The 25897-nt window shown below is 47.2% G+C and overlaps 1 protein-coding gene across 2 annotated transcripts in view; it reads left to right on the top strand.

Annotated features, from left to right (window-relative positions):
- znrf3 (zinc and ring finger 3) overlaps nucleotides 1-25897 on the top strand; it is a 66506-nt gene that overhangs the window by 9125 nt on the left and 31484 nt on the right. The gene's annotated exons all lie outside the window — the stretch shown is intronic.

Genomic DNA, 25897 nt, shown 5'->3' on the forward strand with positions numbered 1-25897 from the left:
GTTTTTGTATTGTGATCTGTTTGCTCTGGAATAATCCAGCCATCTCAAAAAACATTTAATTACACTGCATTAAAACCCAGGAACCTGTTCCTGGCGCAGAGATTCATCACTGAATGTTCTGCAAATCAATGTGAACACACAGAATCACAGACGGCAGTTTCATACTGGTCCACTGCGAGGTAACAATTGCATCGCCTCTATTTCCGTCCGTGTGCAGGTGCACTGCACCTCTGAAGTGCTGCCGTCGGGTGGAAACTGTAATTAGACTTCATGCTGGGGAAACGATGCCTTCCAGAGCTTCCAGCCACAGATATTCTACAAAACACAGTGGGAGACCGTTCACAATGTACCAAAACCACTGAAGGACAGCAGTGGTACAAGCTGTTCTCTCTTTATGTGGAACTATTTAAAGTATCTACATTTGCTTTTTCTAATTTCAATGTCACAAGTTTTTTTTACAACACTTATCACCTTGCAGCTGTAATACTGTGAACTAGATTGGCACTCAGTAGAGCGCACACCTCCGCACAGGCCCAATAGTTCCATTCAATTCAATCAAGCTGCGCCAGATTGCAAACACATACTTAATAGGTCAGATGATTTTTTGTTTTCATCAAGATCCATAAATTATTCCCTGGTTTGGTGGAACTGTCAAAAGAAAAGGAAAAAGAAAGTCCTATCTCACAATGTTAACGAAAGTGGAAATGTCTTCTGTGTTGGTCCCTCTCACGTCCAAAGTTTCCAGGTGATCCGATCGGTAGTTTATCGTAATCCTGCTAACACGCATGTATATGGACAGGAAGGTAAATCTAGATATAGGAGTGGGACTCTGTCTATATTTTCGCTATGTAAAGGACTCCGAACTGTTCCCAATCCTATTCCAAAAACGAAAACAATATTTTATACACGGTAAATGTCTCGGATCTAAAAGTGTAGCTGGCTTAGCGACGTCTGGACGGTACCTGTGAAGACTTTGGTCAATTAGGTGAATGGATATGACATTTTCTTTCATGCAAATTGTGTGCAAAGCTTTTAAGTCCTGGTACCACCCCCCCACCCAGCCCCCTCCCTGGCTCAATGTGAACCTGACTGTGCATGAAAAGGTCAGGACAATTACTCCTGGCCAGCTGTGTCCGTCTCTGTCCCCTTGCGATCCATCTGTTGACCTCTCGTTGCCCCTGCATGTTGCTGTTATAAGAAGAATGTCAAGGTATCTTCTTTTTCCCAGCATACATTATTCTACAGCTTCGACTACAGGTCATAATATTAGGGAAACAAGGAACCATCAGTTTTCATCCGAGTGTCAGATGGAGCGCATCACTATTTGGGTCAATGTGCTTCCTCCATCTCGCCCCCTCTCGCGTGTTTATCCTGATTTGTCCCTCTGTCTCTGCAAAAGCTGCACTTTAGATTTTTAGCTATTTTAAAAAGGGCGCTGAGGAGATCTGGGCTATTCTTTGCTTGGCACTTGTTGGTGCAGTTTGTCTAAACACACTTGGCTCGCTAATGATAACTTGTCCTAGGACATGTCAAGAAGTCTCGCTTCTTCGGATGCTGTTTTAAGAGAAACGAGAGATCGAGTGGGAGAAGTCAAGAAGGACAGAAAAAGAGGGGCCAATGCAGCCTTTTGCTTTTCTGTCCTCCTCCCACAGGCATGTGACAAAGTCAAATTGTCAACCCCGGGGGGGGCATGCATCCCGCAGGCATTTCGAAGACGTGCGAGGATATGTGGCTCCGAGATTTGATTGGTGGCCCCGACCATCCAGGTCTAGCCTCTGTTCTTTCACATAGAACAGATGAAGGAGGATTTGTACATTGAACATTTATTCATACAAAAGATGAAGCTCCAAACAGATCTTTGATTGAAGCATCATGAAAGGAATACTTTGTAATTTGGAGAAATCAGCTTTTTTATCTTTGTTGCAAAAAATTGCCGGTATCTGGTCATTAATTATGACGCTACGGCCATTAGACCATCCTAATTGTTTCTGTTCAGTCATGACTCAACTCCCAGCGGTGAAGGTCAAGCATCAGTAAGAGTTGTTCCTGGTTCTAAGTGTTTTCTAGTATGATCTACGTAACCAATCCGCTTCTTACACCTTGTGATTTCAGGTTGCTAGTATGGACGTGGATTATCACGCCCCTGTGGACAGAGGTCGTTTTTTAGTTGTAAACCATTTCAAATCAAAAACCTAGTTTTGAGGATGTAGCCAAAGGCCGTCGAACAGAAGGTTCATCCCCAGACTTTGCAGGGAAGGGACGTAACAGCCTCACTTGCATGTGGCGCAGGTATGAGCTTCAGCTAAAAGTTTTATTGTGAAGCTTTGTTTCCTTGACACGTGGCTGCAAGCTGCACATACTTCTGTTAGCGTTCAACACTCGGCTACGGGCAGATCAGTAATTAAAATCAGAGGCAATATAATATTAAAGTATTGACCAATCTGAATCTAAACCCCCTTCTCTCACTAATCGGAACCCGGCTGCTCTAATGGTTCCCAGTAAAGAATCTGCAGTAGATCTGCTCAGAAACGCAGCTAATTGGATTTTATAGTAATGGCTGTAAAACACTTCTCTGATAAACCCAAATGCTGAAAAAACACTTTTACAATAACTTTTCTTTCTCTGCTGCAGCCCTTATGAAAATTGTTTGATTCGATTCTACACCAGACCGTCCTTTCGCCTTTTACCCATTTCCTATTGGCAACCACATGTAGCATATTTGGGTCAGCGTTTCTGCAGCATGGCCCCGAGCTAATCTCACGGACAGAGGATTTGGTAAGCTACTGATGCGTACATACGTCGTAATTATTGTTTTGCAGAAGCCGGAGTTAGAATTGTCCGGGCAACGGCAAAGCTTCAGGATTCAAATTAGAGTGTTGGATTGAGCTTTAAGGACAAGGGCTGTTTTCTGTTTTTCAGTTATTGCATCTAAAAAGGACTTCCTTGGTTTTGCCCCTTGTTGACTGGTCTGGATTTGCAGATCTATTATTAGCTGGAGTTGTCATGGTGCATGTGTTCTCTCCTGAGTTGAGGTGACATGGGAGAAAGGTGAGGAAACCCCCCCGAGCACACACCGTGTTCTGTTCTCCGACACGAAAACAAGACGACACACAAAGCGTTCCAGTCGCCGATAACTGCAGCTCAGCCGATCACAATACGCTGAATGCAAGTACATCTCTCTCTCTCCCTCTCCCTCTCTCTCTCTCGTCGTCCCTTCCCTCCCTTTCATAAATTCTTTCTCTCTGTTTTCCTGCTCTCGTTCTTTCTCTGTCTTCTCTCTAAGCATGTGAGGGGGGGAGGGTATAAATGTGAGACCACACATGCTGTGTCAATGTTTGCTGGAATAATTAGAGACAATGTGGGCCAATAACGGGAGGAGTGCAGTAACCTGAACTCACTTTGTTCTGCCCCCCCCCCCCCCCCCCCCCCCCCGGCAGCAGCAGCACAAAGCCATTCACAGATCCGTGGATCCTCGGAGGAGCAGCAGCGACTCGCTCTCAGCTCCGAGGATCCACAGGAGCAAACGTGCAGCTCTCTGTGGAACCTGGACAGTCTCGGCTCAGAGTGATGTCCATGTCAGTCTGAAGGCCGTAAAGTGCTGCCTGTACATCCCTGCTGCCACCACCCCCCCCTACCCCTACCCCCTTGTCACCTTCCGCAGTCGACCGACACATGGCCCTGGCTTTGAGGACCCTCTTTAACGAGAGGATATCCGGCCGCTCGGTATGCAAAGAGCCCGTGGATTCCTGACACGAGTGCTGCAGCTCGACTCAGAGGTGACTTTCAGTGTAGACAGACAACTGTTGGATTAGCGAAGGCACTTTGCGTTGACTCCGAGCCAATGAGTGGACACCCGGGCCAGGAGCAGGGCGTGCTTGGTCAAATGCGGGCTAATAGATTCTTTTGAGCTATATATATGTATTAGATTACATTTTAAGTATTCGGATGATGCTTGGGCCCAGCATGACTTCAAGAAAGCAGAGCAGAGCAGAAGGCTGCAGGGTTGTTTGGTCCAAAGAGTAGTTCTGACTCTGATTCCTGCATTTCATCATAAGATAAGAATTACCGTCTCTAATGGAGGGACAGAAATCTGAGCACACGCCTGAAGATCCTCGAACAATGCACGCTAAATGTCGGCTAAGCTGCGGGTGTTTTCCCTGGCCGTGGCAGAGTGACCCGCGCTCACACCCCTGGGCGGACCAACTGGTTTGTCGCCCCCCCCCCCCGGTGTCCATCTTGAAAGGGGACACCGCTATGGGATGCATACATCCCCCTGGAGGTCGCTGGAGTCTTTGTGGCACCTGTCCCTTCCACTCTCGGCCCCGTGTCAACAGCTCAGATTTATTTACATTCACTCTTGTTTTCCAGAGAACTGAACTGGAAACAGCAGACGCTCGGTTTTGTGTGTTTCTGTCAGTCGACGCCGGGGTTTGTGATTTGCTGCAGGATCATCGTCTGTTGTCTATTGTGACAAGTTCCATGATTTCACAAGATACTGTCACTGCCCTGATTTCAACATGTTTAAGTGGAGCAGAATTTTTGGAGCCAGCAGCAGCTTGAAAGTCTTCAATATTAACCTCTCGCAGAGGAAAATCTTTTTTATGTTGTCAATGGAACTTCTTTTTTTAACAAAACCACATGCATCCTATATCTCCCTTATATTATATATATAATACATATATATTTTAAAGTTTATTCAGTGAATGGATGTATTTTCCCCCAGGAATAACTCGTCCTTGAACTCTTTGGATATTTATATTTATTGTTCAGTTTTGTTTGACAGAGACTCCTCCTCTTCTCCACATTTCTTTTGCCCGGGGGTAAACAGCAGTTTTCATTTTCTTTAATCATTTTCAGATTCTCTCTCTCTCTCTCTCTCTGCCTTCTCATCTCTCACCCCTTCCTCTCTCTTGTCTCCTCTACCACCACCACCCCTCCTCTATCTCTCTCCCTCTCCTCCCTCTCCACCGGGCCGATGTTCTGTTCTGCTCTGGCTCCTCGCCGCAGCGCGTTCCTCGCCGCAGCTTGTGTTTCCTCTTATCTGCTGTTCTTTTTATCAGTGGCCGCCACACAAGCCCAAGAGCGGAGGAGGGGAGGGGGTGGGTAGGCTGGCAGGTGAGGGTGGGGGGGGGGTTGTGGGGGCAGCTGATGCTATCAGCAGGTGGAGATTTCACCACCAAGTTCAGGGGCCCAGTGCGGCCAGAGGAGGGTCCGACCGGAAGGGTCCGACATGGGAGCAGCAACGTGAACCCCACTGTCTTCTACACACATGTGTTTAGTTTAACTTTTTCTGCATCACACTTCAGAGTTTTATGGTCAAAGCTGTTCTCATGCTTTTCGCCCTGAGCCACATTAAACAGCTGGCTGTTGTGTCCCAGTGTTTTGGAACAATGTGGTCCTGGTTGTCTCAGTGCATTTGTGTTGTAACGGTGCTAAATGAGTTCCATGATGTGCTGATGGCTGTTTTGAATGTTATCACTTTGAATATGAGCACTTAGCATATTCCCCATGGATGCAATGATCTTCAGCCCAGAGACAGGAAACCACTGAAAAACGTTTCAGCAAAACTTTTAAAAAGTCCATAGTTAACAGGTCTTAAAATGTCTTCACGCTGTTGTTGTACTGGTTATTCCAAAGAAGCTGTTGTTACCGCTTTCATGAATTTTTTTTACATTTATAGATGTGTAATTCTTCTTCAGTGTCTCTGCAGAATACATAAGCAAAGTGTTGATAGATATTGAATCTTTGCTTTGTTAATAAGATTATATTGCTAATTATTGTTATCGTAGCATCGCTCAGACTTAGTTTATGTCACTACGTAGAAATCAATTTCAAAAAGTGCTTGCTTGTAGCAGAGCGATGTCATGTGACGTCCCTGCAGCGCAGACGAGTCCCCGACTTGAAGGGGCCGAGGAGCTGAGGAGATGCTGCTGGTGAGCGGACGCAGGGTAAACCAAAAGCACGGGCTCACAAAAGCCTAAAACGATATCGCTGGTGGATATCTGGATGCCTGGGATGCCTCGGATGGCTGCTGTACACTTTTGGCTTTGTCTCTGCAGGGATGAATAGAGGCCTCTGTGGTAGTGATGACAGGCCTCTCCGGGCTGGGCCCTGGCAGGCTGGCAGATTAGGTGCAGGAGGTCGGGAGACTTCAGGTCTCTCATAGGGGCAGAGGCCCGGCAGGAGATGCTGGTCGTCCTCCTTCTGTCTACAAAAGACGCTCTGTTCTCTCCGCCTGTATGACCGGGCTCTTGTTGTTGTGACACGGCAGGTAGACTCCAAAACACACAGGTTGGGATGGAGGCCGAGGGGCCGCAGCACCAACTGGTTCCTCCTCCTCCTCCTGTGTTTGGAGGTTTTGTCACAGGGTGAGATGGGTAATTGGTTTGCAGATGGAGGGTTTTCTGTGGATTTGAATTTTGACCAGTATTTCTTGATGCTCATACGATGGAGGCCTTAACAATAACAGTGAAGTAGAAGAACCCCAACCGGCACACTCAAGTATTTAGACCGGTTGACGTTGCAGTCCCCTGAACACGCTGATCATAGGATTTAAGGGGGGTCTCTCAAAAACTGTTGTTGCTGTGGACTAAAATAATCAGGTGGGGCCTCCTCTCAGCTGGGGCCCCCTCTCAGCTGGGGCCCCCAGGCGTTTGTGTGGTTTGCCCTCCCTGTTGAAGCACCCCTGTTTTAAGGTTGTATCCACCATATTAATGAAAAACACTCTAACCCTCTAACACTGGAGGATATTTGGAAGAAATAATCCAAAAAACAGTAAAAGAATCCAAAAATGTATTTCCATCACATAGTATTGTATCAGATGGTAAGTGCTCACGACACTTGAACAAACATTTGATTGATGTAAGGTTTATTTTGCCTTTTTATGAGATGATTTTAAGCCTTTACTTGGCACAGATTTCATGTAATTGAAGATTATATGTTGGAGCTAAGATGTTTCCTGCGTTCGCTGTCTTCACGTGTCACACTCCAGAGAGATTTCATTATCCCGTATTCTGCTCTAACACAGAACCACAAAGCTGGCCAAGACAAACGTGAGGTAAACGCACAACTCACTGGCCTGTGTGACTCACGCCTGCGAGCAGTTCGCCCCTGGGACTTTGATGGCAGAGGCGAGATGTGGTCTTTCCATGTTTTCTGAATTATTAAACGAAACAAGGAGGAAGTGGTAAATGATCCAAGGCCGAGATGGGGCTTCCACACGCGATGCCCGAGGAGCAGGAGATCTCCCGGCCTCTTCACATGCCCTCCGAGTTTATCCCGATCAACCTCTTGAAGATTCACAGAGCCTCTTTGATCCGGTGCTGTCCTCCCAGCTGGGGGGCCGGGGGACGCGAGCAGCCCCCTTCGGTCTCTCATTTCAAGTCACACATTCTTTCCTTAAGGACCCAGAGGTCTCGACCCTCCGTTGCGATGGAATTTCATATGCAAAAATAGGCCAGACTTGCCCCGGCTATTTGAATATGCACTCATCCGCTTTTAGCATTCATCATCCTCGGATCCTCAGAATTCGGTATTCATCTTCAAGGAGTCATGGTGAGACATGTTAATTTTGGCTGAAGCTGCAACAGACAGACCTTCCCTGACCCTTCATCTTCCTCTGTCCTTTTGATATCTTCACCACGCTGATTATGAGTTTCAAAAGGGTCTGTGTTGCCTATCAAAGAGACAAAGTCCTTTGCTGTTTCAATACAAACATGGTGGACGAGGCCTCCAGTAAAATGCTCTGGCAGACGGGGTTTTAAAAATAAAGCACATAATCACACTGCAGTATAAATCAGCTCACAGCCACATTATTAATACGCGGCTCTTAAATAGCTTGTGAGTTCTGCTACATCGCATGACTCATATTTATTGTCCTACAATTTGCCAAATCTGCAAATTCCTGCACGCTCAATTCTTTAGCTTTGGGAGAAAACTGTAGTTTGCATTTCTGTGACATCCTGTCTCAATTACAGTAACTTTGCATCGTATTCCCAGCTTCTCTTTGTCTCCAGAGGCTGCGTTTACCACGGCTGTCCTTTTTTATTTTTATTTCAGAGGAAGGCTTGCAACCTGCAATCCTCTTAGATACGGAGCCAAACGGCCCAGAGGTTACAGCCAGCTAAGTGGTTCCTTGTTTCTAATAAAAAACAAATCAAATAACATGGAACCCTGGAGGTTTATAACACTTGAGTCATGAACTCTTGGGCAGATAAGTCTTTTCCAAATAACCCCATACAAAGGCATGGATGTGGGAGGAACTTGTTGGCTTTGATCGTATAATTTATAAGCCACAACATGCTGAAGAGAGGTGGAGGAGGAGGAGGGGGGGGCTCTGGCCACTCAGCGAGGTAACGGTCCTCTCGGCTGTGAGATGACCTCATCTTTAGAAGTTGGCCATTACCTTTTCAGATTGGCCACGGTAACGCTGATGGCAGGAAGTGCTTGTGTGTGTGAAGCCAGTTTGCTGTTTAACTCCTTCAGGGGCCGTTGCCCCCCCCCCCACCCCCCCCCACCCAAGGGTCTGTTTATTCCCTCCTCCTGCACCTCCTCTCAGCTCCTACCTCTGGCAGCATGACCAACGACAGCAGGAGGAACAATACTGCGTCTGTGCGCCGCTGATAAACAAATGTTGGGAGGAATCCTGGTGGCCGGCCTCATAGATATAGATATAAAGACTAGATGTCTCGTCTGCGTTGCCGGCCAACGGAGACGAACGTCCGCACATGGCGGCCATCTTGCTAGGGGGCAGCTCGCTCACCCATAGCATTGTGTTGGTAGTGGTAAATAACCATAACTTGCTCAATTTTCAACCGATTTTTCAACGGTTTGGTTTGTTATAAACGTCAGAGATGTAGATATGACACTGCATACTTATGAATATTTATATTATTTTCTAAAAAATTCAATGATTTATGCAGTGTCATAACTACATCTCTGACGTTTATAACAAACCAGACCGTTTAAAAATCGGTTGAAAATTGAGCAAGTTATGGTTATTTAAAAAGTAAGTACCACTACAACACAATGTTATGGGTGACAGGCTCACTCTAGCAATACGGCCGCCATGTGCGGACGTCCGGCTCCGTCGTACAAGACATCTAGTCTTTATATATATCTATGGCCGGCCTTGCCGATCCCACCGTGACTTCACAAACACTCATCACAAGAACAGATCACCCTTTATAGGGACCTGTGTGTTAATGGGCTTATTTCCACCCCAATTAAAGTTTACTTTCTCTCTCCCTCGTGGAGACTTTTTAATTTTGCTGTTGCGACAGAAGAGGAAATGTTCTGTTGCCCAGGGCACAAGCACATGTTCGGGGGGGAGTAATGAAGGGATGACAGTCTAGTTTATGCCACTTTCTCCATCAGTAATTGCCGTTGATGTTGTGGTAATATTTACAGGGTGGTTTACACACACTCTATCCTAAATGAGTTGTATTCATAGTTGGTGGGGGTGTTTAATTTTAGATGTTTTTATTATTTTGATTCCATTTTCTCAGAGGCAGTTTTAGCTAAATCGTAGGAAGTCCTGGAAATTAAGAACATTTCACACGCTTGAGTAGGAGAATCTGAAGCGTATCCCAGTCCCACAGTGGAATGTCTGAAATCCACAGACACCCCCCCCCATCCTCAGGCGATGGTGTGGTGTGATGGGGTTTAGAGATGAGGGGGATTGGATGGCCCGGGTGACATTAATCCAGACCTCTAGTCCATGTGGCCCAGGGGTGAATAGTAAAAGGATCCACATGCCAGATAACCCTTCTGGTCCCGTTTTTAAGGAGTAGAGGAGTTAAAATGATGAAACAATTTTCCTATAACATCATAAAAGTAATATATCGAACCATTTTTGATGATTTTAAGCTTGTTAGCTATATTTGACCTTATTCCCTCAGACTAATCTGGATCCAGTATCAAATTGGCTCATTCCTGAATGTTTTTAAATTCATTTTTAAATCTATTCAGGTTTAGTTTTAAACACAAGTCAAAACAAAATCATTAATAAGTGAATATCTATGGACGATAAGGCACAATTATAAATGCGTTCTAAAGTTCTAAATAGTTATTAGATTTGTCTTGATTTGAACAGATGTGCGTCTCTGGATCCAAACTTGCAGAGAACACACAAACACACAAACACACAGACACACAGACACACAAACACACAAACACACAGACACACACCTCTCCTCCCTGACCTGCCACCACCTGCCACTGGGAGTCCATCATTTTCCACCTCACCGGCCCGGCCTCAACTTGGCCCGGCACCTTTCTGCCTTGTATCTCCACCCACTGATGGACCCAGCCATTGAAGCAACCCTCAGCGCCACCCCCCCACCCCCCTGCCCCTCCCTAACCTTTCTCTCTGTCTCTTTGCCGCGGGCCCTGCACAATGGCCTCGCTAGGCAGAGTTCCAATAACAGTGTTTGTCCGATCACCGCTGCAGCCCCACCCCCCTTTTATAGCTGTGTGTGAGGGGACAGTGAGTGAGTGAGTGTTGAGGTCTGTGTGTGTGTGTGTGTGTGTGCACTCTGTTTTTCAAACAGCCAGTGGGAGGTGTGGCCGGATCGTTATGGTAACTTAAATTGCAAAAAAAAAAAAGGGTTTACCGAGCTGGATATCTGCGTTACAGACGATCCAGGAAGGAAAAGCCTGTGTTAGATGAGTTTCTGTTGGAGCACGTCCAGGCCTTTGATGGGAAATTACTCCTCTGGATGAGTCATCAGCACAAAAGATGAGGAACCGTGATAGAAAATATCAGGAGCTTGAATTAAACAGACAAAGCTGAAACCTTTGTGTGTAACGATGAGAGAAAAACACAAATCTGCAACTCCCAAGGTGCATTTCAGTAAACACCCATTAACACATTGAAAGAAAACTTTCAAGAGACTTGATGAAGAGTTCAAATCCAGTCCTTTAAGCTTATTGATGAATCCTCTGACTAAAGTTTCCACAAAAGGTTTGCACAAAAATATGCAACAGCTCTGAGTCGTGCACGTGAATAACTTTTGAAGCTCATAGGTAGAACTTTGTGAGGAGTCAACCAAACTTATGGAGAAAGAAAACATGATTGTTCTGTTCTCAGGTTGTAGTCAACAGAACATAAACATGTAAATATCTTTGAAACATTCAGGAAACGTCAGTGTTGTTTAAGATTCAGAGGTAAATTTAAATAAAATATTGAAATGTGAATTTACAGCCAGGAAGTAAAACATTTCTGGATCAAGCTTCCCGATTCAGAGATTTTGGATTTGTCGAGAGAATTGAAAGTGCAGATCATCCTGCACTAGCTCTCTCTCGTGTGGCCCTTGTGCAGACCCCTCTTCTGAAGTCCTAAGCTCCTCTCCACCCTGAGCCCAGCGGCTCTGCAGGGGTAAGCCCGCTCCGTTCCCTTTTGTCCGAGCCACTGACCTCACAGTACACAGGGAGAGCACCTCTGCAGGGCCTGGCCCGGAGCCGGACACTTGATGTGGACATTGTTGAAGCAGCGGGTCTCCCTCTCCCGGGCAACCAGGCCCCTTTGAGCCCTTACCCCTCACTGTTTGCCCAGCCACTCTTTCCTCCTCTGCCCACTCTTCTTCTTTCTACCCCCCCCCCCCCTTTGCCGTGGGACTGGAAGGAGACTTGGAGAGACTGCATGGTGTTTTGTGCTCAGTGCTTGGTTGTGCTGCTGGTGGCCAGTTTCCTACGGTGCACCAAAACGGATGTGCCACTTTGACAGCCTCTTTTGTGGTGATCCAATCGGAGGTAGTTTCGATATTTCGGCCAAGCGCACAAAGTAGAAAATGCACGAACTGCACGCTTGGTGAAAAGAGTTATAGGTTCTTCAAAAGCTGAATCAAAGTACGGAGGGTTGAGCAATTACTCACTTTCATTATAACTTCTCAGAATCACTCTGGCGCTCTCTCTTTTGATCTGTAGGGTCTGAGCATATTTCAGAAAGCTCACGTGGTTTCGGGGATGGGTGCCTTACATTCATCGGAGGCTTACAAAGAAGTAGAATTTTCCAAAAGGGTTAAAGATGAAGAGCCTCGGGAATATTGTTTTATTTATGCCCAAAATGCCCCGGCCACAATTAACCAACCACAACCGCTCTGAATGTCAATTTAGGTCATTTTCTAGCCTCACAAAAGCACCGGACTTGGAGCCCGTGAAGCAGAAAAAAGCTGATGTAATGGGTTTAAGAAAATCTCCAAGGGGAGTCAAACCTCACCCACACCGCCCCCCCCCCCTCACAACTACCACCCGCCCCTCCCTCCTTATCCGAAATCCCACCCTTTATCCACCCTTGAAACTCATCTGAAGTGGTCAGCGCCCAGATACGGCGACTTTGAACGTGAGCGTGCAGCAGGAATGAAACGCTGAAACTGCAGGGTGAGGTTTAGATAACAGTTTTCGATGGTAAAACCCACCCCTCCAAAAAAAAAATTATAAAAAGGAGAAAAGGTTTATGATTCACTGACTTAGTGTTTAGGGTGGGGGGAGGGGAGGAGGAGATGAAGGCAAAGGGAAGAGGGAGTAAAAGAAAAGAGGAGGAGGTTGGGTTTGGGGGGGGGGGGGTTTAGAGAAAAGAAATCCCAGCCTTGGCACTCACACACACAGACTCTCTGTGCATTGCAAAGCACAAAAGAAACCTGTAACGCCTCCAGATTCCTTCTAGTCGAGTATCAAAGACCTGCTTTGCTTTAGAACAAGAGACGAGTGGGCAGGATCGGAGCGAGTGAGCCAGTGAACCCAGCACTGGCTCGGTTGGGTGCTGCGAGTTAATCTCTCAGATAGGATTTTTTTTCACCCCCCTCTTCTTCTTCTCCTCCACCTCCTCCCTCTCTTTGGGGATATCGGTATTACTGTGCAGCTCTGAATAAAGGCACTTGTCTAACCTGATCACCGGTCAGAAGGAGCCGAGGGGAGCGGCTCTGAAAACACATGCGGAGATGGACCCAGCTTTCATGTTGGTGTTGGGATAAACCTGCCCACTGGTCCATCCTGGTGCCTTCACTCACCTCCCAGACTTCCCAGTACTGTGAAGGATTCTCTTTACTTGCAAACATGCGAGGAGCATCCGAGTGATTTTATAAAATATATCACGGTTTGTCGATGATGGTCAACTATTTATTCAAGACCTCAAAGTTAAATAACTTAAATCAAAGCTTTGAAAGTCTGTTCTATACAGTAATTAAGCAACTCATGATCTTACTATTGAACAATATCTCTCAATCAGTCATTTAGTTTCTTCTCGAACAGAGTGCTTGGTGTTTTGCTTGGTAAAGGATTTAAATTACACATTTTTTCATAAATAGTGTCAAGCCTGACTTCATATTCAAGGGTTCAAAAGATGAAATCATCAAATTTGCTGATTTACAACTGTTATGAGTTCTCTATGACATGTTCTTATGTCATGGTCCTGCTTGAAATATGCTCCTGGACTAGAAATACCAATTGCAATGGTTATTCTCCAATCTGATATTTTACGGAGTCAAAGCATGTTACTGCTTTCTCTGCATATCTTGTTAAAAGATTAATAACAACTTGATCACAAAATGAGAAATGTCAAGGATGATTAAAGATTATTTCTGCCTTGACTCTACTGCAGTTAATTATTACTTATTGAGAGAAAGATATGTCTTGCACTCTATATACATTGGATTGGTGTGACGACCTTAGCATGTGTCTTGTACTTTTAAGATTCAACAAAGAAAGCGGTTAGTGGTTTTGAGAGAATCCCAGCAGCTTCTGATTCTCCTGATCTCGCCATCGAAGGTCTGCGTTCATGGGACAGAAGAAGGAAGCTGAATCCTGACTCCCCTGTTACCGTCTAACCACCTCTAATCCCCCCCCCCAATCCACGTTTCTCCACCGCATTATTCCTGGAAATGACTCTGGCTTTGTTTATTCACATTCTCATTTCCTCTGGAATATCATTAGCTCCTCGGAGGGCCTGGAGCTCCTGGATGGAGCTTTCCTCCTGTTCCCCCCCCCCCCCCCCTCCAGGTTGACGTGAAAGGTGATCGTGCAGCCATTCACAGAAACGAGAGTGAGCGAGAGAAAGGGGGGGCAGACAGAAGCCGGCCAAGAAAAGTCTTGGGAAAGTGTCATAGGCTGATTCTATGTGCGCCAGTTTTCACAAGGAAAATCAATCTCTCAAATCCCTCCCCGCCACTTATCCCTCCGTGTTTTCTTTATAAGGTCGATACATTTGAGGTAGAATCATGAGGTTAATCGCTGCTGACACTAAACGCATTCCACATGTGCTTTAACGGTGCCCCCCCCCCCCACTTCCCATCTCCTTCCCCACGAGTGCGGTGTGACCTTAGCCTTTCGACCCGGAAGTGATGCAGGTGAGCGCTTCCCCTGGTGGAGCCGGAGTCCCAGTAAGTGTTTCCTAAAGAAAACAAGTCGGAGGCGGCCGAAATCTGAAACCAGTGCTAATGCTGGCTGCCTCTCCACCTTGGATCCCTCCCTCCCTCAACCCTGCGGCCAGGGTGAAAGCAGAGGTAAGGAGGGAGGGAGGGAGGGAGGAAGGGAGGGAGCAGCTCTTACAACACCAAACCCACCGTCTGTGCACACAGTCGTTTAAGTGCGTGAACATGTACTGTAAGTCCTGCTCGCATTCCTCCCGGCTCTGGCTGGCGGGAGCTCCAGTCCTCCGCAAACACACGGAGCAGCTTCAGCCAAACGCTCGGGTCGTCCAGCCGAGCGCCGGCGGACACGAGCATCCACGGCCCGAGCTGGCTTGTTTGTGCAGTTGTTGTGTGGAAGGTCAATCTCTATGTGAAGTGTGTGTGTGTGTGTGTGTGTGTGTGTGTGAGGACAAAACGTACCTGACCTTTGCAGAATGCCTTGTTGCTCTACCCGCGGTCACATACTGTACATACATGTATATCAGGATGAGCGTCTGCAGCAGCACAGTTCAGTCACATGGTCGTTTGAAAAAGTCTTTTCATTCCCTTCCTCTGATATCTCCGAGCTTCAGGGTTTAGCCGGTGCAGCTTTGGAGAATAGCTGCACGCCTCCGAGATGTTTGATCTCCGCGGGAAGTCTTCCCACACGCTGTGAGCGTACACAGCATTTGTATTCTTTTTTTGTTATGTGTTGTTCCAGGTGAAAAGTCCCTAGGCTGAAGAAAGAGAAGCTGCTGACACCACTTGTCTTTATGTCGTGGTAAACTGGATAGTTGAATGTTTAAAGACTGGGTTTGGGGATTTAGATTTTTGATAAAACATTGGTTGAATATTGAATGAAGCGACTCAAGTGTTTAGCTGAATGAAAACGTCTTCAGGGTTAATCTGAAACAGGCAAAAGTGTAGAGGAGAGTACAAATTTTAGAATGTATTCCCGTCTTCTTCCTGAGAAGGTTAGCGGCATATAGAGATATTTAAAGACGGGGTTTGGGGATTTTGATGTTTATAGAGAATTGATAAAACACTTGTTGCACCACCAATATGAGGCTGTGCAAATGAGTGAAAGAAGCTAATCTAGTGTTTAGCTGAATAAAAACGTCCTCAGGGTTAATCTGAATCAGACAGAAGTTGGAGGAGAGTACGAAGCACAATTTCGTGAATATATTCCCGTCTTCTTCCTGAGAAGGTAAGCGCCATGTTGCCCAGTCCAGGGCGCAGGCTTGGAGCGAGATGAGGGTGGGGGGGGGGAGAAAGGGCAACACGGGCCTATGCTCTAATCCCATTCCAGCGGGCCGAGCAGCAGCAGCTTGCTCTGCATTCCACAACCCCGGGGGCTTTGGAGGCGGGGAGGGGAGGGCGAGCTGCATTCCTCCATCGCCGGGGCCATCAAAGCCGCCGCGCAGCATCAAAGGACGCTCAGAGCCGAGGTGTTGATGACTGCAATCCTCCCCTCAGTCCACTTTTAGCCGCCTCCACCCCTCAGCCCTCTACGCTCACATACACAGCGAGCCGGCTGCGGCAGGTATGCGCGGCGCCCTGCAGCCGCCCTCCTTCCTGCCCGGGCTCACCAGCCGCTCGGCAGCGGCATTAATCATAGCTCATTAAGAAGTGACTTTGACTTTTGTTTTATGGTGAGGGGTTGAAGAGGGGCGAGGCCGAGCGGGGGGGGAAGGACTCTGATAGTTGGGGCGGGGCTGGCACTGGACGGAAGAGCTGCACAAACGTCGACTGTGGGGTCGGACGGCGACAGGAAACAGATTATTTGATGAACTGCGATGCTGGAGTTCTCAGTCGATGATTCAAATAGTCAATGTGGATTGATTGAATATTAATTTAAGCCTCGGAAAACACATTGAGAGATAAGACCCTCATTTACAATGGTGCCGAGGCTACAATAAAGAGTTGATACATTGAAGAGTTAATACATTGAATAAGTAAGAATGAAATAAATTTGCATATATATATATATATATATATATACAGTAATACAAGGTATAAAAAAATTCCTCAGTATAAAATACTATGGCCAAGTCAACTAGCAGTTACAATCACTGCAGGAGAAGTCAGCTGTACACGAGACCAGACTGGAGAACTCCCTCAATGATCATGAAGTTTGCAAATTTCTGAAATATGACGATTTGCTGCTTTTCTCTGTTTCATCTAATGAAAAACCAAATATCTCAACCTGAGCTCTGGAAACTTGATTTAAGCATTTTTCTGTTTTCTCATATTTTAATAAATAAAACCAAGTCATTATTAGTTGATTGTTTGTTTGTAGAATGTGTAAAGTTGTGGTTTCCTGTGTTAAGTTGAACTGTTGTGTGACGGGGAGACAGAACTCTGCAGTTGTTTGTATCGAGTCGTTTATGAATGAACCCCACGTCCCCGTTAGTCCCGCTAATTTATTGACAGTGGCACCTTGATGACAAATTATTTATGCACGTGTGTTTACCTACCTCCCTGACGGTGCTCGTGGCGACAGCAGCCCCTCCCTCGTGGAAACTATATGTTTGCTCTGCTGCAGGGGAGCGTGGGCGGCGTCCCCCTTCTCTTTCCAAAATGGTGGCATCCAGCCCGATGTTGACCCCTGAACTTTGTCGGCCCGTCCTTTGTTCTTGTCACCCTGTGTTTTAAAGACTGAAGAGCTGCAAGTGACGCCAGGGAGACTTCTGAGTGGGCACACACACACACACACACACACACACACACACACACACACACACACACACACACACACACACACACACACACACACACACACACACACACACCATTGACAGTTTGGGGATGCACTTGCTGAGACTTAATAGAGTCACAAGCTCGGCGTCCTGCTCAGTGTTAAAGCTGTCAACCCCAGAGCCTTGTGCCACATATCAGGACATTTACATGATATTAGGTGTCTTCTGCCAGCGTCCCCTGCTCCCACTGAAACCAGGACACTTGTTTGCTTTGCCCGTTGCTATGAAGATGGAGTGGAGGTGATTTTCTGGGGGGGGGGTGGGGTGGGGGGGGTCTGTCGGTTGGGAGACAAACAGACAAATGACTGTACGACCGAGGCTCAGATCACAAAGCAGCTCCGTGTTTGCCCTTGACTTGAGTTTTCTTTCAACTGACTCCTTGAGCTTTTATTCAACTACACAAATACACATTTTTGTGTGTTTTTTTTTGTAGTACAGAAAATATAATCTAAGCTCAAGCTTTGACAAATCTCCCCTTCTTTTTTAAAAATGTATTTATCACCCTCCTCCTTTATGTTGGTTTGGAACACCAAAACAAAAGATGGCTGCCGGGGCTCGATTGGCTAATTGTTCCTTTGGTCCCAGCGGAGGAGACAAAGAGGAGGAAGTCTTCATTCTTTGAGCGGAGAAGCGGAGGGATCCCTTTACGGTGCTAGTGTTACAGGAGGAGGAGTGTCGGCCCCACCTGTAGGGCCCTCCCAGCTGCTCGGCTGTAACTGGATCCCGCTCCCTCGCTCCTCAAGGCTACCAGGCCGCTTTGAAGTTATTTCTAGTGCTGGGAAAGAGGGGGCAGCGAGCGACCGGGGGGGGCAGCGAGCGGCCGAGAGGGGGACGAGTGACTGAGCGAGCGGGAGGGAGGGAGGGGAGGCGTGTGTTCGTATAGCGTGTTAGTGAATGCATTTAAATTTATTATGAGTATATCTGTGCACACTATTCCTGGAAGATCGCAGTTCAGAACGTGTTTCTTGTTCCTGGACATGAAGTCGCTGAACCTCATCGTTTTGGTGGAAATGTCCTGACGTTATAAATTATTCCAGATCACAATAAGCCCGAAAAGATTGTTTATTTTTAGCCCAAAAATAATATAACATACACTCAGCAACTCAATTGTTTTTATGGGACAAATGGATAGAACAGGGCACTTTGCCGTAAATCCCTGGAATGGCACAAGAGGATTGATTTCTCTATGGAAATAAGACGACTGTGGCTGAGGGGCAAAGTGGTCGTCCTCCAACCAGAAGGTCAAAGGTTCAATCCTCAGTTTTCCCATCTGCATGCCAAAGTGTCCTTGGGCAAGATACCGAACCCATGAAATGGCCTCTCATAGATGTTGAATCCACTAATTGTAAGTCACTTTGTATAAAAGTGTCAGGAAATGACCCGTGATGTAAACATATTTCATATTTACCACATTACCTTCCTCCAAAAAAGGTTTATTGTGTAAACCAGGTGTATTTTTTTGTTTAATGTTCATACAGTTTCAATGTTTTGAATATTATTTGGACCCGAAGACAAATTTTTCTCATGAAACGGACAAAATGAAAACCTGAGCAGCCTTGTCACACCTTGAGATCGGCACTAACCCTCACCTGCCCTGAGCCGAGGATCCTCACCGTACATCCTCCTGCTCTCTGTGGGTTAAACACGCTTATCCCAACATGCACCTGGAGCTTTACCCCCCCCGAGCCTGAACTGAAATGACTCGTCGGCCTCGCTGAGTTCTTTTTTTTCTTGGGGTCATTGTGCGGTTTAAGTGTCAGACGTAGATTTCCTCCCTGTTCTCTTTAACATGACGTCTGAGCTCGACAGGATTCGGACAGATTGTCTCTGAGCCTGTGGCGAAGGTGTGATAATGAACCGGACGGGATGAAAGCTCGAAGCAGAATTCCACATGAACAGATGGCGACGAGACTTTGGGGGAAATTTGACCTTTGACTTATGAGTGTCAATCAAGCGTGAGTCTCCTTGAACAATACGTACGTGTATCATAACAGGGAGCATGCAGCTGTGAATGAAAACTACACATCATGCCGGTTGTTTGTGTGTTTGTTGTAAATCTGATCTGTGTGCAGCCATGTTGTTCCTGGGAGATCTTCAGATGAGATAGTGATAGGGTTGCAAAGGGGCGGAAAGTTAAGCTCGAGAATTTGGGGAATTTTGAAAAAAAAAAACTACGCAAATTAAACGCTGAGCAATAAAAACATCATTCAAAACAATATTTTAAAGATGTATGGAATGCAGCACACGCTGCACGTTGAGTTTCAACCCTCCACTGTGCATTCTTCCATCACATGCACAGATAACTCCCAGCATCCTTCACTCTATTGAGGCCTGCTGTAGTGTGCAGGACTAGTCAGGTAAGTTTCGATGATATTACTGGGGAAAATATATTAGCATGCTGATTGAGGATTGTTCATCTGTTCATCTAGCCTATTTCCATTCATTTATCCATCAATTATAAAATATGTTTACAGACGACTCCAATTGTTTGGCTAACAATCTCTGGCATTGCATTAGTGTTTTTTTACAAACTTTTTTCTCATCTTATTCTAAAGAACAATGCCACATGCACTATCTCATGTGTGGAGGCATTTCACCCCATCCAATGTAGAAGGAAAGGCTGTGTACATTTGCAAATACTGTGCAAACACCTATGTTAAGAATGACACAACGATGCAGAAGCGTATAGTCAAGTGCCCAAAGTTTCCTCAGGGCTCAAATCAGCCTATGACACAACAAAATGTTTATATTTATGTCTGTATATGACAAGGTAAATACAGTTAGTATAAATTACCCACAACATTTCCAGTTTATTCCCGTTAATTTCCGTATATTCCCGTTAATTCTTATGGAAAGTTTCCAACTTTGAATATTCCGGCAATTTTGCAACCCTAGATAGTGATGCATGTATGAGGCAGCTGGTTCGGCTACAGTGTAGACGAGACACCCAGGCACTCATTAGTATGTGTGTGTGTGAACATGTATTTTCCCACTTGGCTCTTTATCCCACCAGCACTGCAGCTCAAACCCTCTCACCTCATTTCCTCGACCTTCCACATGTGTGCTGGACGTCTGAGGAGCGTGCGCCGGCACAGGGACGTCATTTGTGTCCTTATTACTCAGACAAGTTGTGCGTTTGCGTGTGTGTTCGCACATCTGCAGCAGAGGGCTGAGGGCTGAGCAGCAGCCGGGCTGTGATTGGCTGGTCGTGCTCTCCTGTCTGCCCTGCAGGGCACGGAGGGGTGAAGTTTACTGCGTCCTGACCGCGCCACAGTTGTCAGGAAGGGGGGGGGGGGTGGGGGGTGCAGCACCGGTGGCTGGTGAGGCAGCTAGTGCTAACTTGTTGTTGACATGTTGCTAGTTTGTGTGTTTTGGCTGACGGTTTTATGCTTGTTTGCTGGAAGTTACACAACGGAGCACTCGTGTAATGATCTGTAAAACGCTGTGTGCTAATTACAGGCAGGAGTTTTTTGCCCAGTGTTTTTAATGTTTTGGTGGAATTGTTGGTGCTAATGATATTTTCTGGAGTAGTAGTGGGGGGGGGGTTAATGACCCTCCTTACACAGGACAGATGCAAAAATAAGAAACAAATTACTTGTGATGAGAAAGCAGTGCAACACACACACACACACACACTCGCAGAAGACACTGACGAAGATGTGCAGAGAGTTTGTTCCTCACCTGAACGCTCTGGAGAATTGTGTGTTGTTGTGAGCGCGTCTCCCGCTGCGTTGTGCACGGCAACCAGCCTCTCACACCAGCCTGCACCCAGTTTCCCTGGAGTTCCTCCCGGGGACGCGGAGGAAATCAGCGTACGACTGCACAAGAGAACAAGTCGTGCATCTGTGCAGCGATCCCACAACTTTGAAAGTGTAACGTAGTCAACGTTCATCAGAGGGAAACAGAAACTTCTCCAGAGCTTTAACCTGAAGCCACAATAACAAAATATGAACAATAAGAACCTTCCAATAAAAACATTTGAACAGAAACAAACAACAACAGTCTCTGTAAGGTGTGTGAGAATTAATTAACGAGCCAATCTACCAAAGGTTATGAAACGGTTATGAAACTGTTATGAAACTTCAATCAGGAAACGGGATTCGCTACAATAGTTCGTCATCGGTTTATATGAATGTCAAGCTAATCCTCTAACTGTCTGTGGCAGTTGCAGCCGTGTAATTAACCGTATTATCTGTGGGAGTGAAGAGTGTTGATTGAAAGGCGACAGGTGAAGTTGCCAAACGCTCACACGAGGCTGTTAAGTGTGTGTGTGTCACTGCTAGTTAGTGTGTGTGTGTGTGTGTGTGTGTGTCTAGGTCTAGTCCAGTCCTGAACATCCTATTACCACTTCATCCCGGCCTCAGTTTTTCCTCCTCCTTCCAAAACAGCTCAGACAAGTCGTGACTCTGCTGCACCGCCGGTCCCTGGGGAGGCGTGGTCTGTGGTCTGTGATCAGCCGACCCCCCCCCCCCCCCCCCCACCCCACGCCATCCCGTCCCCACTGCCCCTAAACACAACCACCTGCCACCTCCACTGGCAAGACTGGCGTGTTATTCCAGGAAGTTGACAATAAACCCCACCTCCTCCTCCTTCTCGCCACATTGAGGGAGCACAGTGCTGCAGAGGGGCTGGGGGGGGGGGGGGGTCGGAGGGGGTCGGAGGGGGTCGGAGGGGGTCTGTTGAATTAAAGGCCCCGGGATGCTCCTCCTCCAGCGGGGGGTGAACGAGTTCACGGCGAGCGACGTGAGACATGCCACCGAGTCACCCCCCCCCCTCCGGGTCACCCATGTTGTGTTTCAGACTCCAGACGACAAATAGCGAGATGCGTAAACACGTGTGCGGCGGCGGCGGCGCTGGGGGAGCGGACGGGTGCGAGGACTGGCGCCGTGCCCGGGGCTTTTTTCTTCTTCTACATTTTGTGTGCATGTGAAATAGGTGCCAGCTCTTCTTCCCAAACTCATAAAAGAGAAACCAGCGGACAACAGATCCGTCTGGTTAATCATTTAGTCGCTTCACAAAGAACAAGCTTGTAAAAAGTGTCTCTGGCTGGCACTCGCCTCAGACTACAAGGCAGCTTTGATGGTTATGACAGAGACTTGTCCTCGCCGTGACCTAGATGCCACGGTAGAGACGTGTTGGAACTGGCTTCTGAGGAAAGTATCGGTGTTTCACAGTTGATATCGTGAGGATGTATATGCCAGTGTGTGTGTGTGTGTGTCCGTGTGTGTGTGTGTGTCCGTGTGTGTGTCTGTCTGCATCCTGTGTGGATCGGTTCAGCTCAGGGATCATTCTTCTTTCCCGTCCGCCCACTTGCCTTTGATGTTTCGGAGCTCCTGCTGTGCCGCGGCATTAAAACGTCTCGTAGCAATGCACAGAACTTCGAAAGCACCGAATTTCGGCAATTTGCAACGACTTTAAAATAGAAACGCAATCCAAGCAACTTCTCCTCGGATTTGTTTCAGATCTCCGTTCCCTGTGAGCGCCGGCCTCGGGTTCACAGGGTTCTCCTGGCCGGTGGCGCTCGAAGCACCAGAGGAGAAAACTCTTTGAAATATCTGCTTTGTCACAGAGACGGGTTTTTCATGTTTTATCTGCAAATACAGACGAGTTAAAAAGTTACGCAGAACAAAACACAAACTTGCTGATTATCCCTTTTTCATGGCGACCCCAGTAACTTTAAATGCTGCAGGGCAACTGAGGATAAAATGTGTGAACCACTCATTCATACAGAGCTGAGCAGGGGGGGGGGGGGGGGGGGAGACTCTTTCGTGCAAGGGCGATATAGCATGGGGGGGGGGAATGTTTGGGACAGATGAGGGCGATTTGGGGGCTGTAACCGGGGCCACCAATAATTTAGAGGGAGAGGGTGAAAAAGGGGGTGCGGCAGCCGGGAGGAGGAGGGGCAGGAGAAGTGGGTGTTGTATGATCAAAGCCTCGGCGAATTGTGTCACAGACAGACGGAGAAGAATGGCGTTGGATGGTGTGACTTGCATTTTGATTTCCTTTGAGAGCCGGGGGGGTGGGGGGGGGTGTCAGGGGAGCCGGCGGTGGGAGTTTTGAGGGGGAGGGACCTGTTTTGATCCAACTGTTATCAGGGCACTTGTTTGTAAAAGAATGGGGAGGGACCGAGGAGTTGAAAGAGTTTTTTTTTTTTAAATTTATGGGAAGCTTTGTTTTATCTGTGTGGTTTTATGACGCCTTGCTTTGCAGTCGCCTCTCTGTATTTATAGGAGAGTGTTTTAAAAATATGTGGACAAAGATATGAAATAAAAACGCCATGACAACCTGACACTCGTAGCAACGGAGGGAGAAAAGTTACGATGAACTCAACTTTGGAATCAGACTGAAACAAAAGAAGTCACTGTTTCTTATCTAATAACAGCAATATTTTATTAGATAATATAGAGTTTAGAAGATCAAATTAAAAAGCATTTCCTCTACAGGTGATTTGATAGAAAAGCGTTGGGGGGGGGGGGTTGGCAGCGGGGGTGTGTCCATCCTGAGTGACAGGTGGAGTTCAAATCCCCGGCAGGACTTCATTGAGAGGGTGGCCTGTGTAACAGGATCTTCATGTGAAAGGCTGCCCCCCCCCCCCAGGGGCCGGACAGACAGGGCAGAACCAGAGCCGCCCCCTGGTGGCACATCGGGGGGGGGGGCACGGGATGCCCTTCACCTAAAACCCCGAGTCCGGAGGAGCAGCGCTAAGTGGAGCAGCCGGTGTTTCCAGTGGGCTGAGCTTGTGTGATTTGGGGCCTAGCAGGGAAACCTTAGAGCTGGAACACAAGAGGGAACAGTCTGTGTGTGTGTGTGTGTGTCTGTGTGTGTGTCTGTGTGTGTGTGAAGGCACGTTTGAATATGTGCTCATTACTATTTCGTGTGCACGGCCGGTAGCGTTGACCCACTTCACCGGATCACCGTCTCTCTTCCACACCGAGATCCTGCTCCTCTCCGCTCCTCATGCCCACGTCCATCAACGCCTACGACGTCAACATCTGACAAAAAAGGAAAAATCCCTGTGGTGGAGATAATGGTGCAATTGCCTGCCTCTAAAATAACAACATGGTCCACAACAACAACACTGCCCCCATTTGAAGTGCAGGACCCCGACACAATGGTCCAGTGTTCAGAACCCAGGGCGCAGGCAGGAGAGAGAGAGAGGTCACCATCACACAACAAGCAGCGCTCCACGTCCTGCTCCTCATTTAGATCCACTCAGACACCGGGACAGATCCAGGCTCTCGTTAGATCCTCCTACACCCACTCTCTGCCCAGAAGCCTGCTCACAGGGCGTCTCATGTGGAAGACAAACTGTTACCTCAGTTGACTGGGATGTGCTGGTATGCACTGGAGAGCTGTCACGGTTTACGGGTCGGGGAATGCAGGGTGAATAGAAACCTGACCAGGTTCTGCTCTTTTATCTTCGTCTCTCCCTTCAATTTTGGTGTCTTCCAGCGGCTGAGAGGGAGCCAGCGCTCTGAAATTATCATACCGAATGTGTATGTAATGTATACCTGCTCCTGTCAGCCCGAGGCGAGCATCCGTCTCCCCAACAGCCGTCCAGAGCACTGCTCCTCGGCTCATGTGTGTGTTTGTGCCGGAGAAGAAGCAGAACGCGTGCAGTGAATCTGTGAATGTAGGCGGACAAGGTCGCCACATCCTGTGGTCTTTAGAAAAGGTGTTGTGAGTCAGAGTGGCCTCGCTGTCTTTAACGACCTCGGCCATGTTGTTTCCTGCTCTTTCATGTCGAGGGGTTGTGGTCGACAAGCTGAACTTAGTCTCACATGTTTCATACTCACAGTTCTCTGTGTTCGAACGGCCTTCAAGTGAGGATTCAGAGATGAGCCTCGGTTTCTTTAGAGGTGTGTGGATGGTGTGTGTCTGCAGGAATGAATGTGTGTGTGTGTGTGTCTTGAATGGCAGATTCTTTCTTTCTCCACTTCAGCATCCACTGGCTCATCATCAGATTTCCTCCCTCTGACAGAAGAGTTACAGATTGACCCACGTTGTCCACATTCATTCCTTCAAGATTCAAGATTTTTATTGTCAAATGCACTGAGATAACATGAAGCAGAATTTGGTTGGGTCACAGGCTCTCTTTAAGCAATGCTCAGTAATTTAAAACAAAAACATAAAATTAGAAATAGTATAAAATGGAATAAAATAGAATATCAATAAAATAGAATATCAAAAATTTAAAATAGAAGATGAAATATATTTATCTAAATATATATCTTTACAGATGATTCATCCGCCGTCCACATGATTTGCATTTGACCCCCTGACTCTTAGCTGATTCCCCCCCAAAAACCCCTTCAGGTCGGGGGGGCTTGACCCTGCGGCACCGAAGTGAGTTAGGCGCCTTCTGTGTATCTCTCCAATTGGCCTGCTGCACGTCCAACCTGCTCCCAGCGTGATGAAGTGGGGTTCAGAGGTCGGGGGTCACCAGAGGGAGGAAGGTATCTCGGGTCATCAGCAGTGGCCCTGGGGGGCTCGGCGTCACAGTTCTGTCTGATTGGGGGTGTTGTGGCCCTTTGGTTAATGGGATAAGTGGTCAGTTTGGCCCAGTTCTAATGCTAATACAGGAGCTCGCACTGTTTCCGGGGGGGGGGGGTGGATCCAGAATTCTACAGTTTGAATCCTGCCTCGTTGGAGCAGATCATTATTTCATGCGCCGCTGCCACTGCTTGTTTTCTTCGGCCGGTGTTGCTTCACATGTTTTACTGCTCAGTGATCGGCGGCTGTGATTGTGAAGTG

The sequence above is a fragment of the Limanda limanda genome, chromosome 5 (genome assembly GCF_963576545.1).
Source record: "Limanda limanda chromosome 5, fLimLim1.1, whole genome shotgun sequence".
Classification (NCBI taxonomy): Eukaryota; Metazoa; Chordata; class Actinopteri; order Pleuronectiformes; family Pleuronectidae; genus Limanda; species Limanda limanda.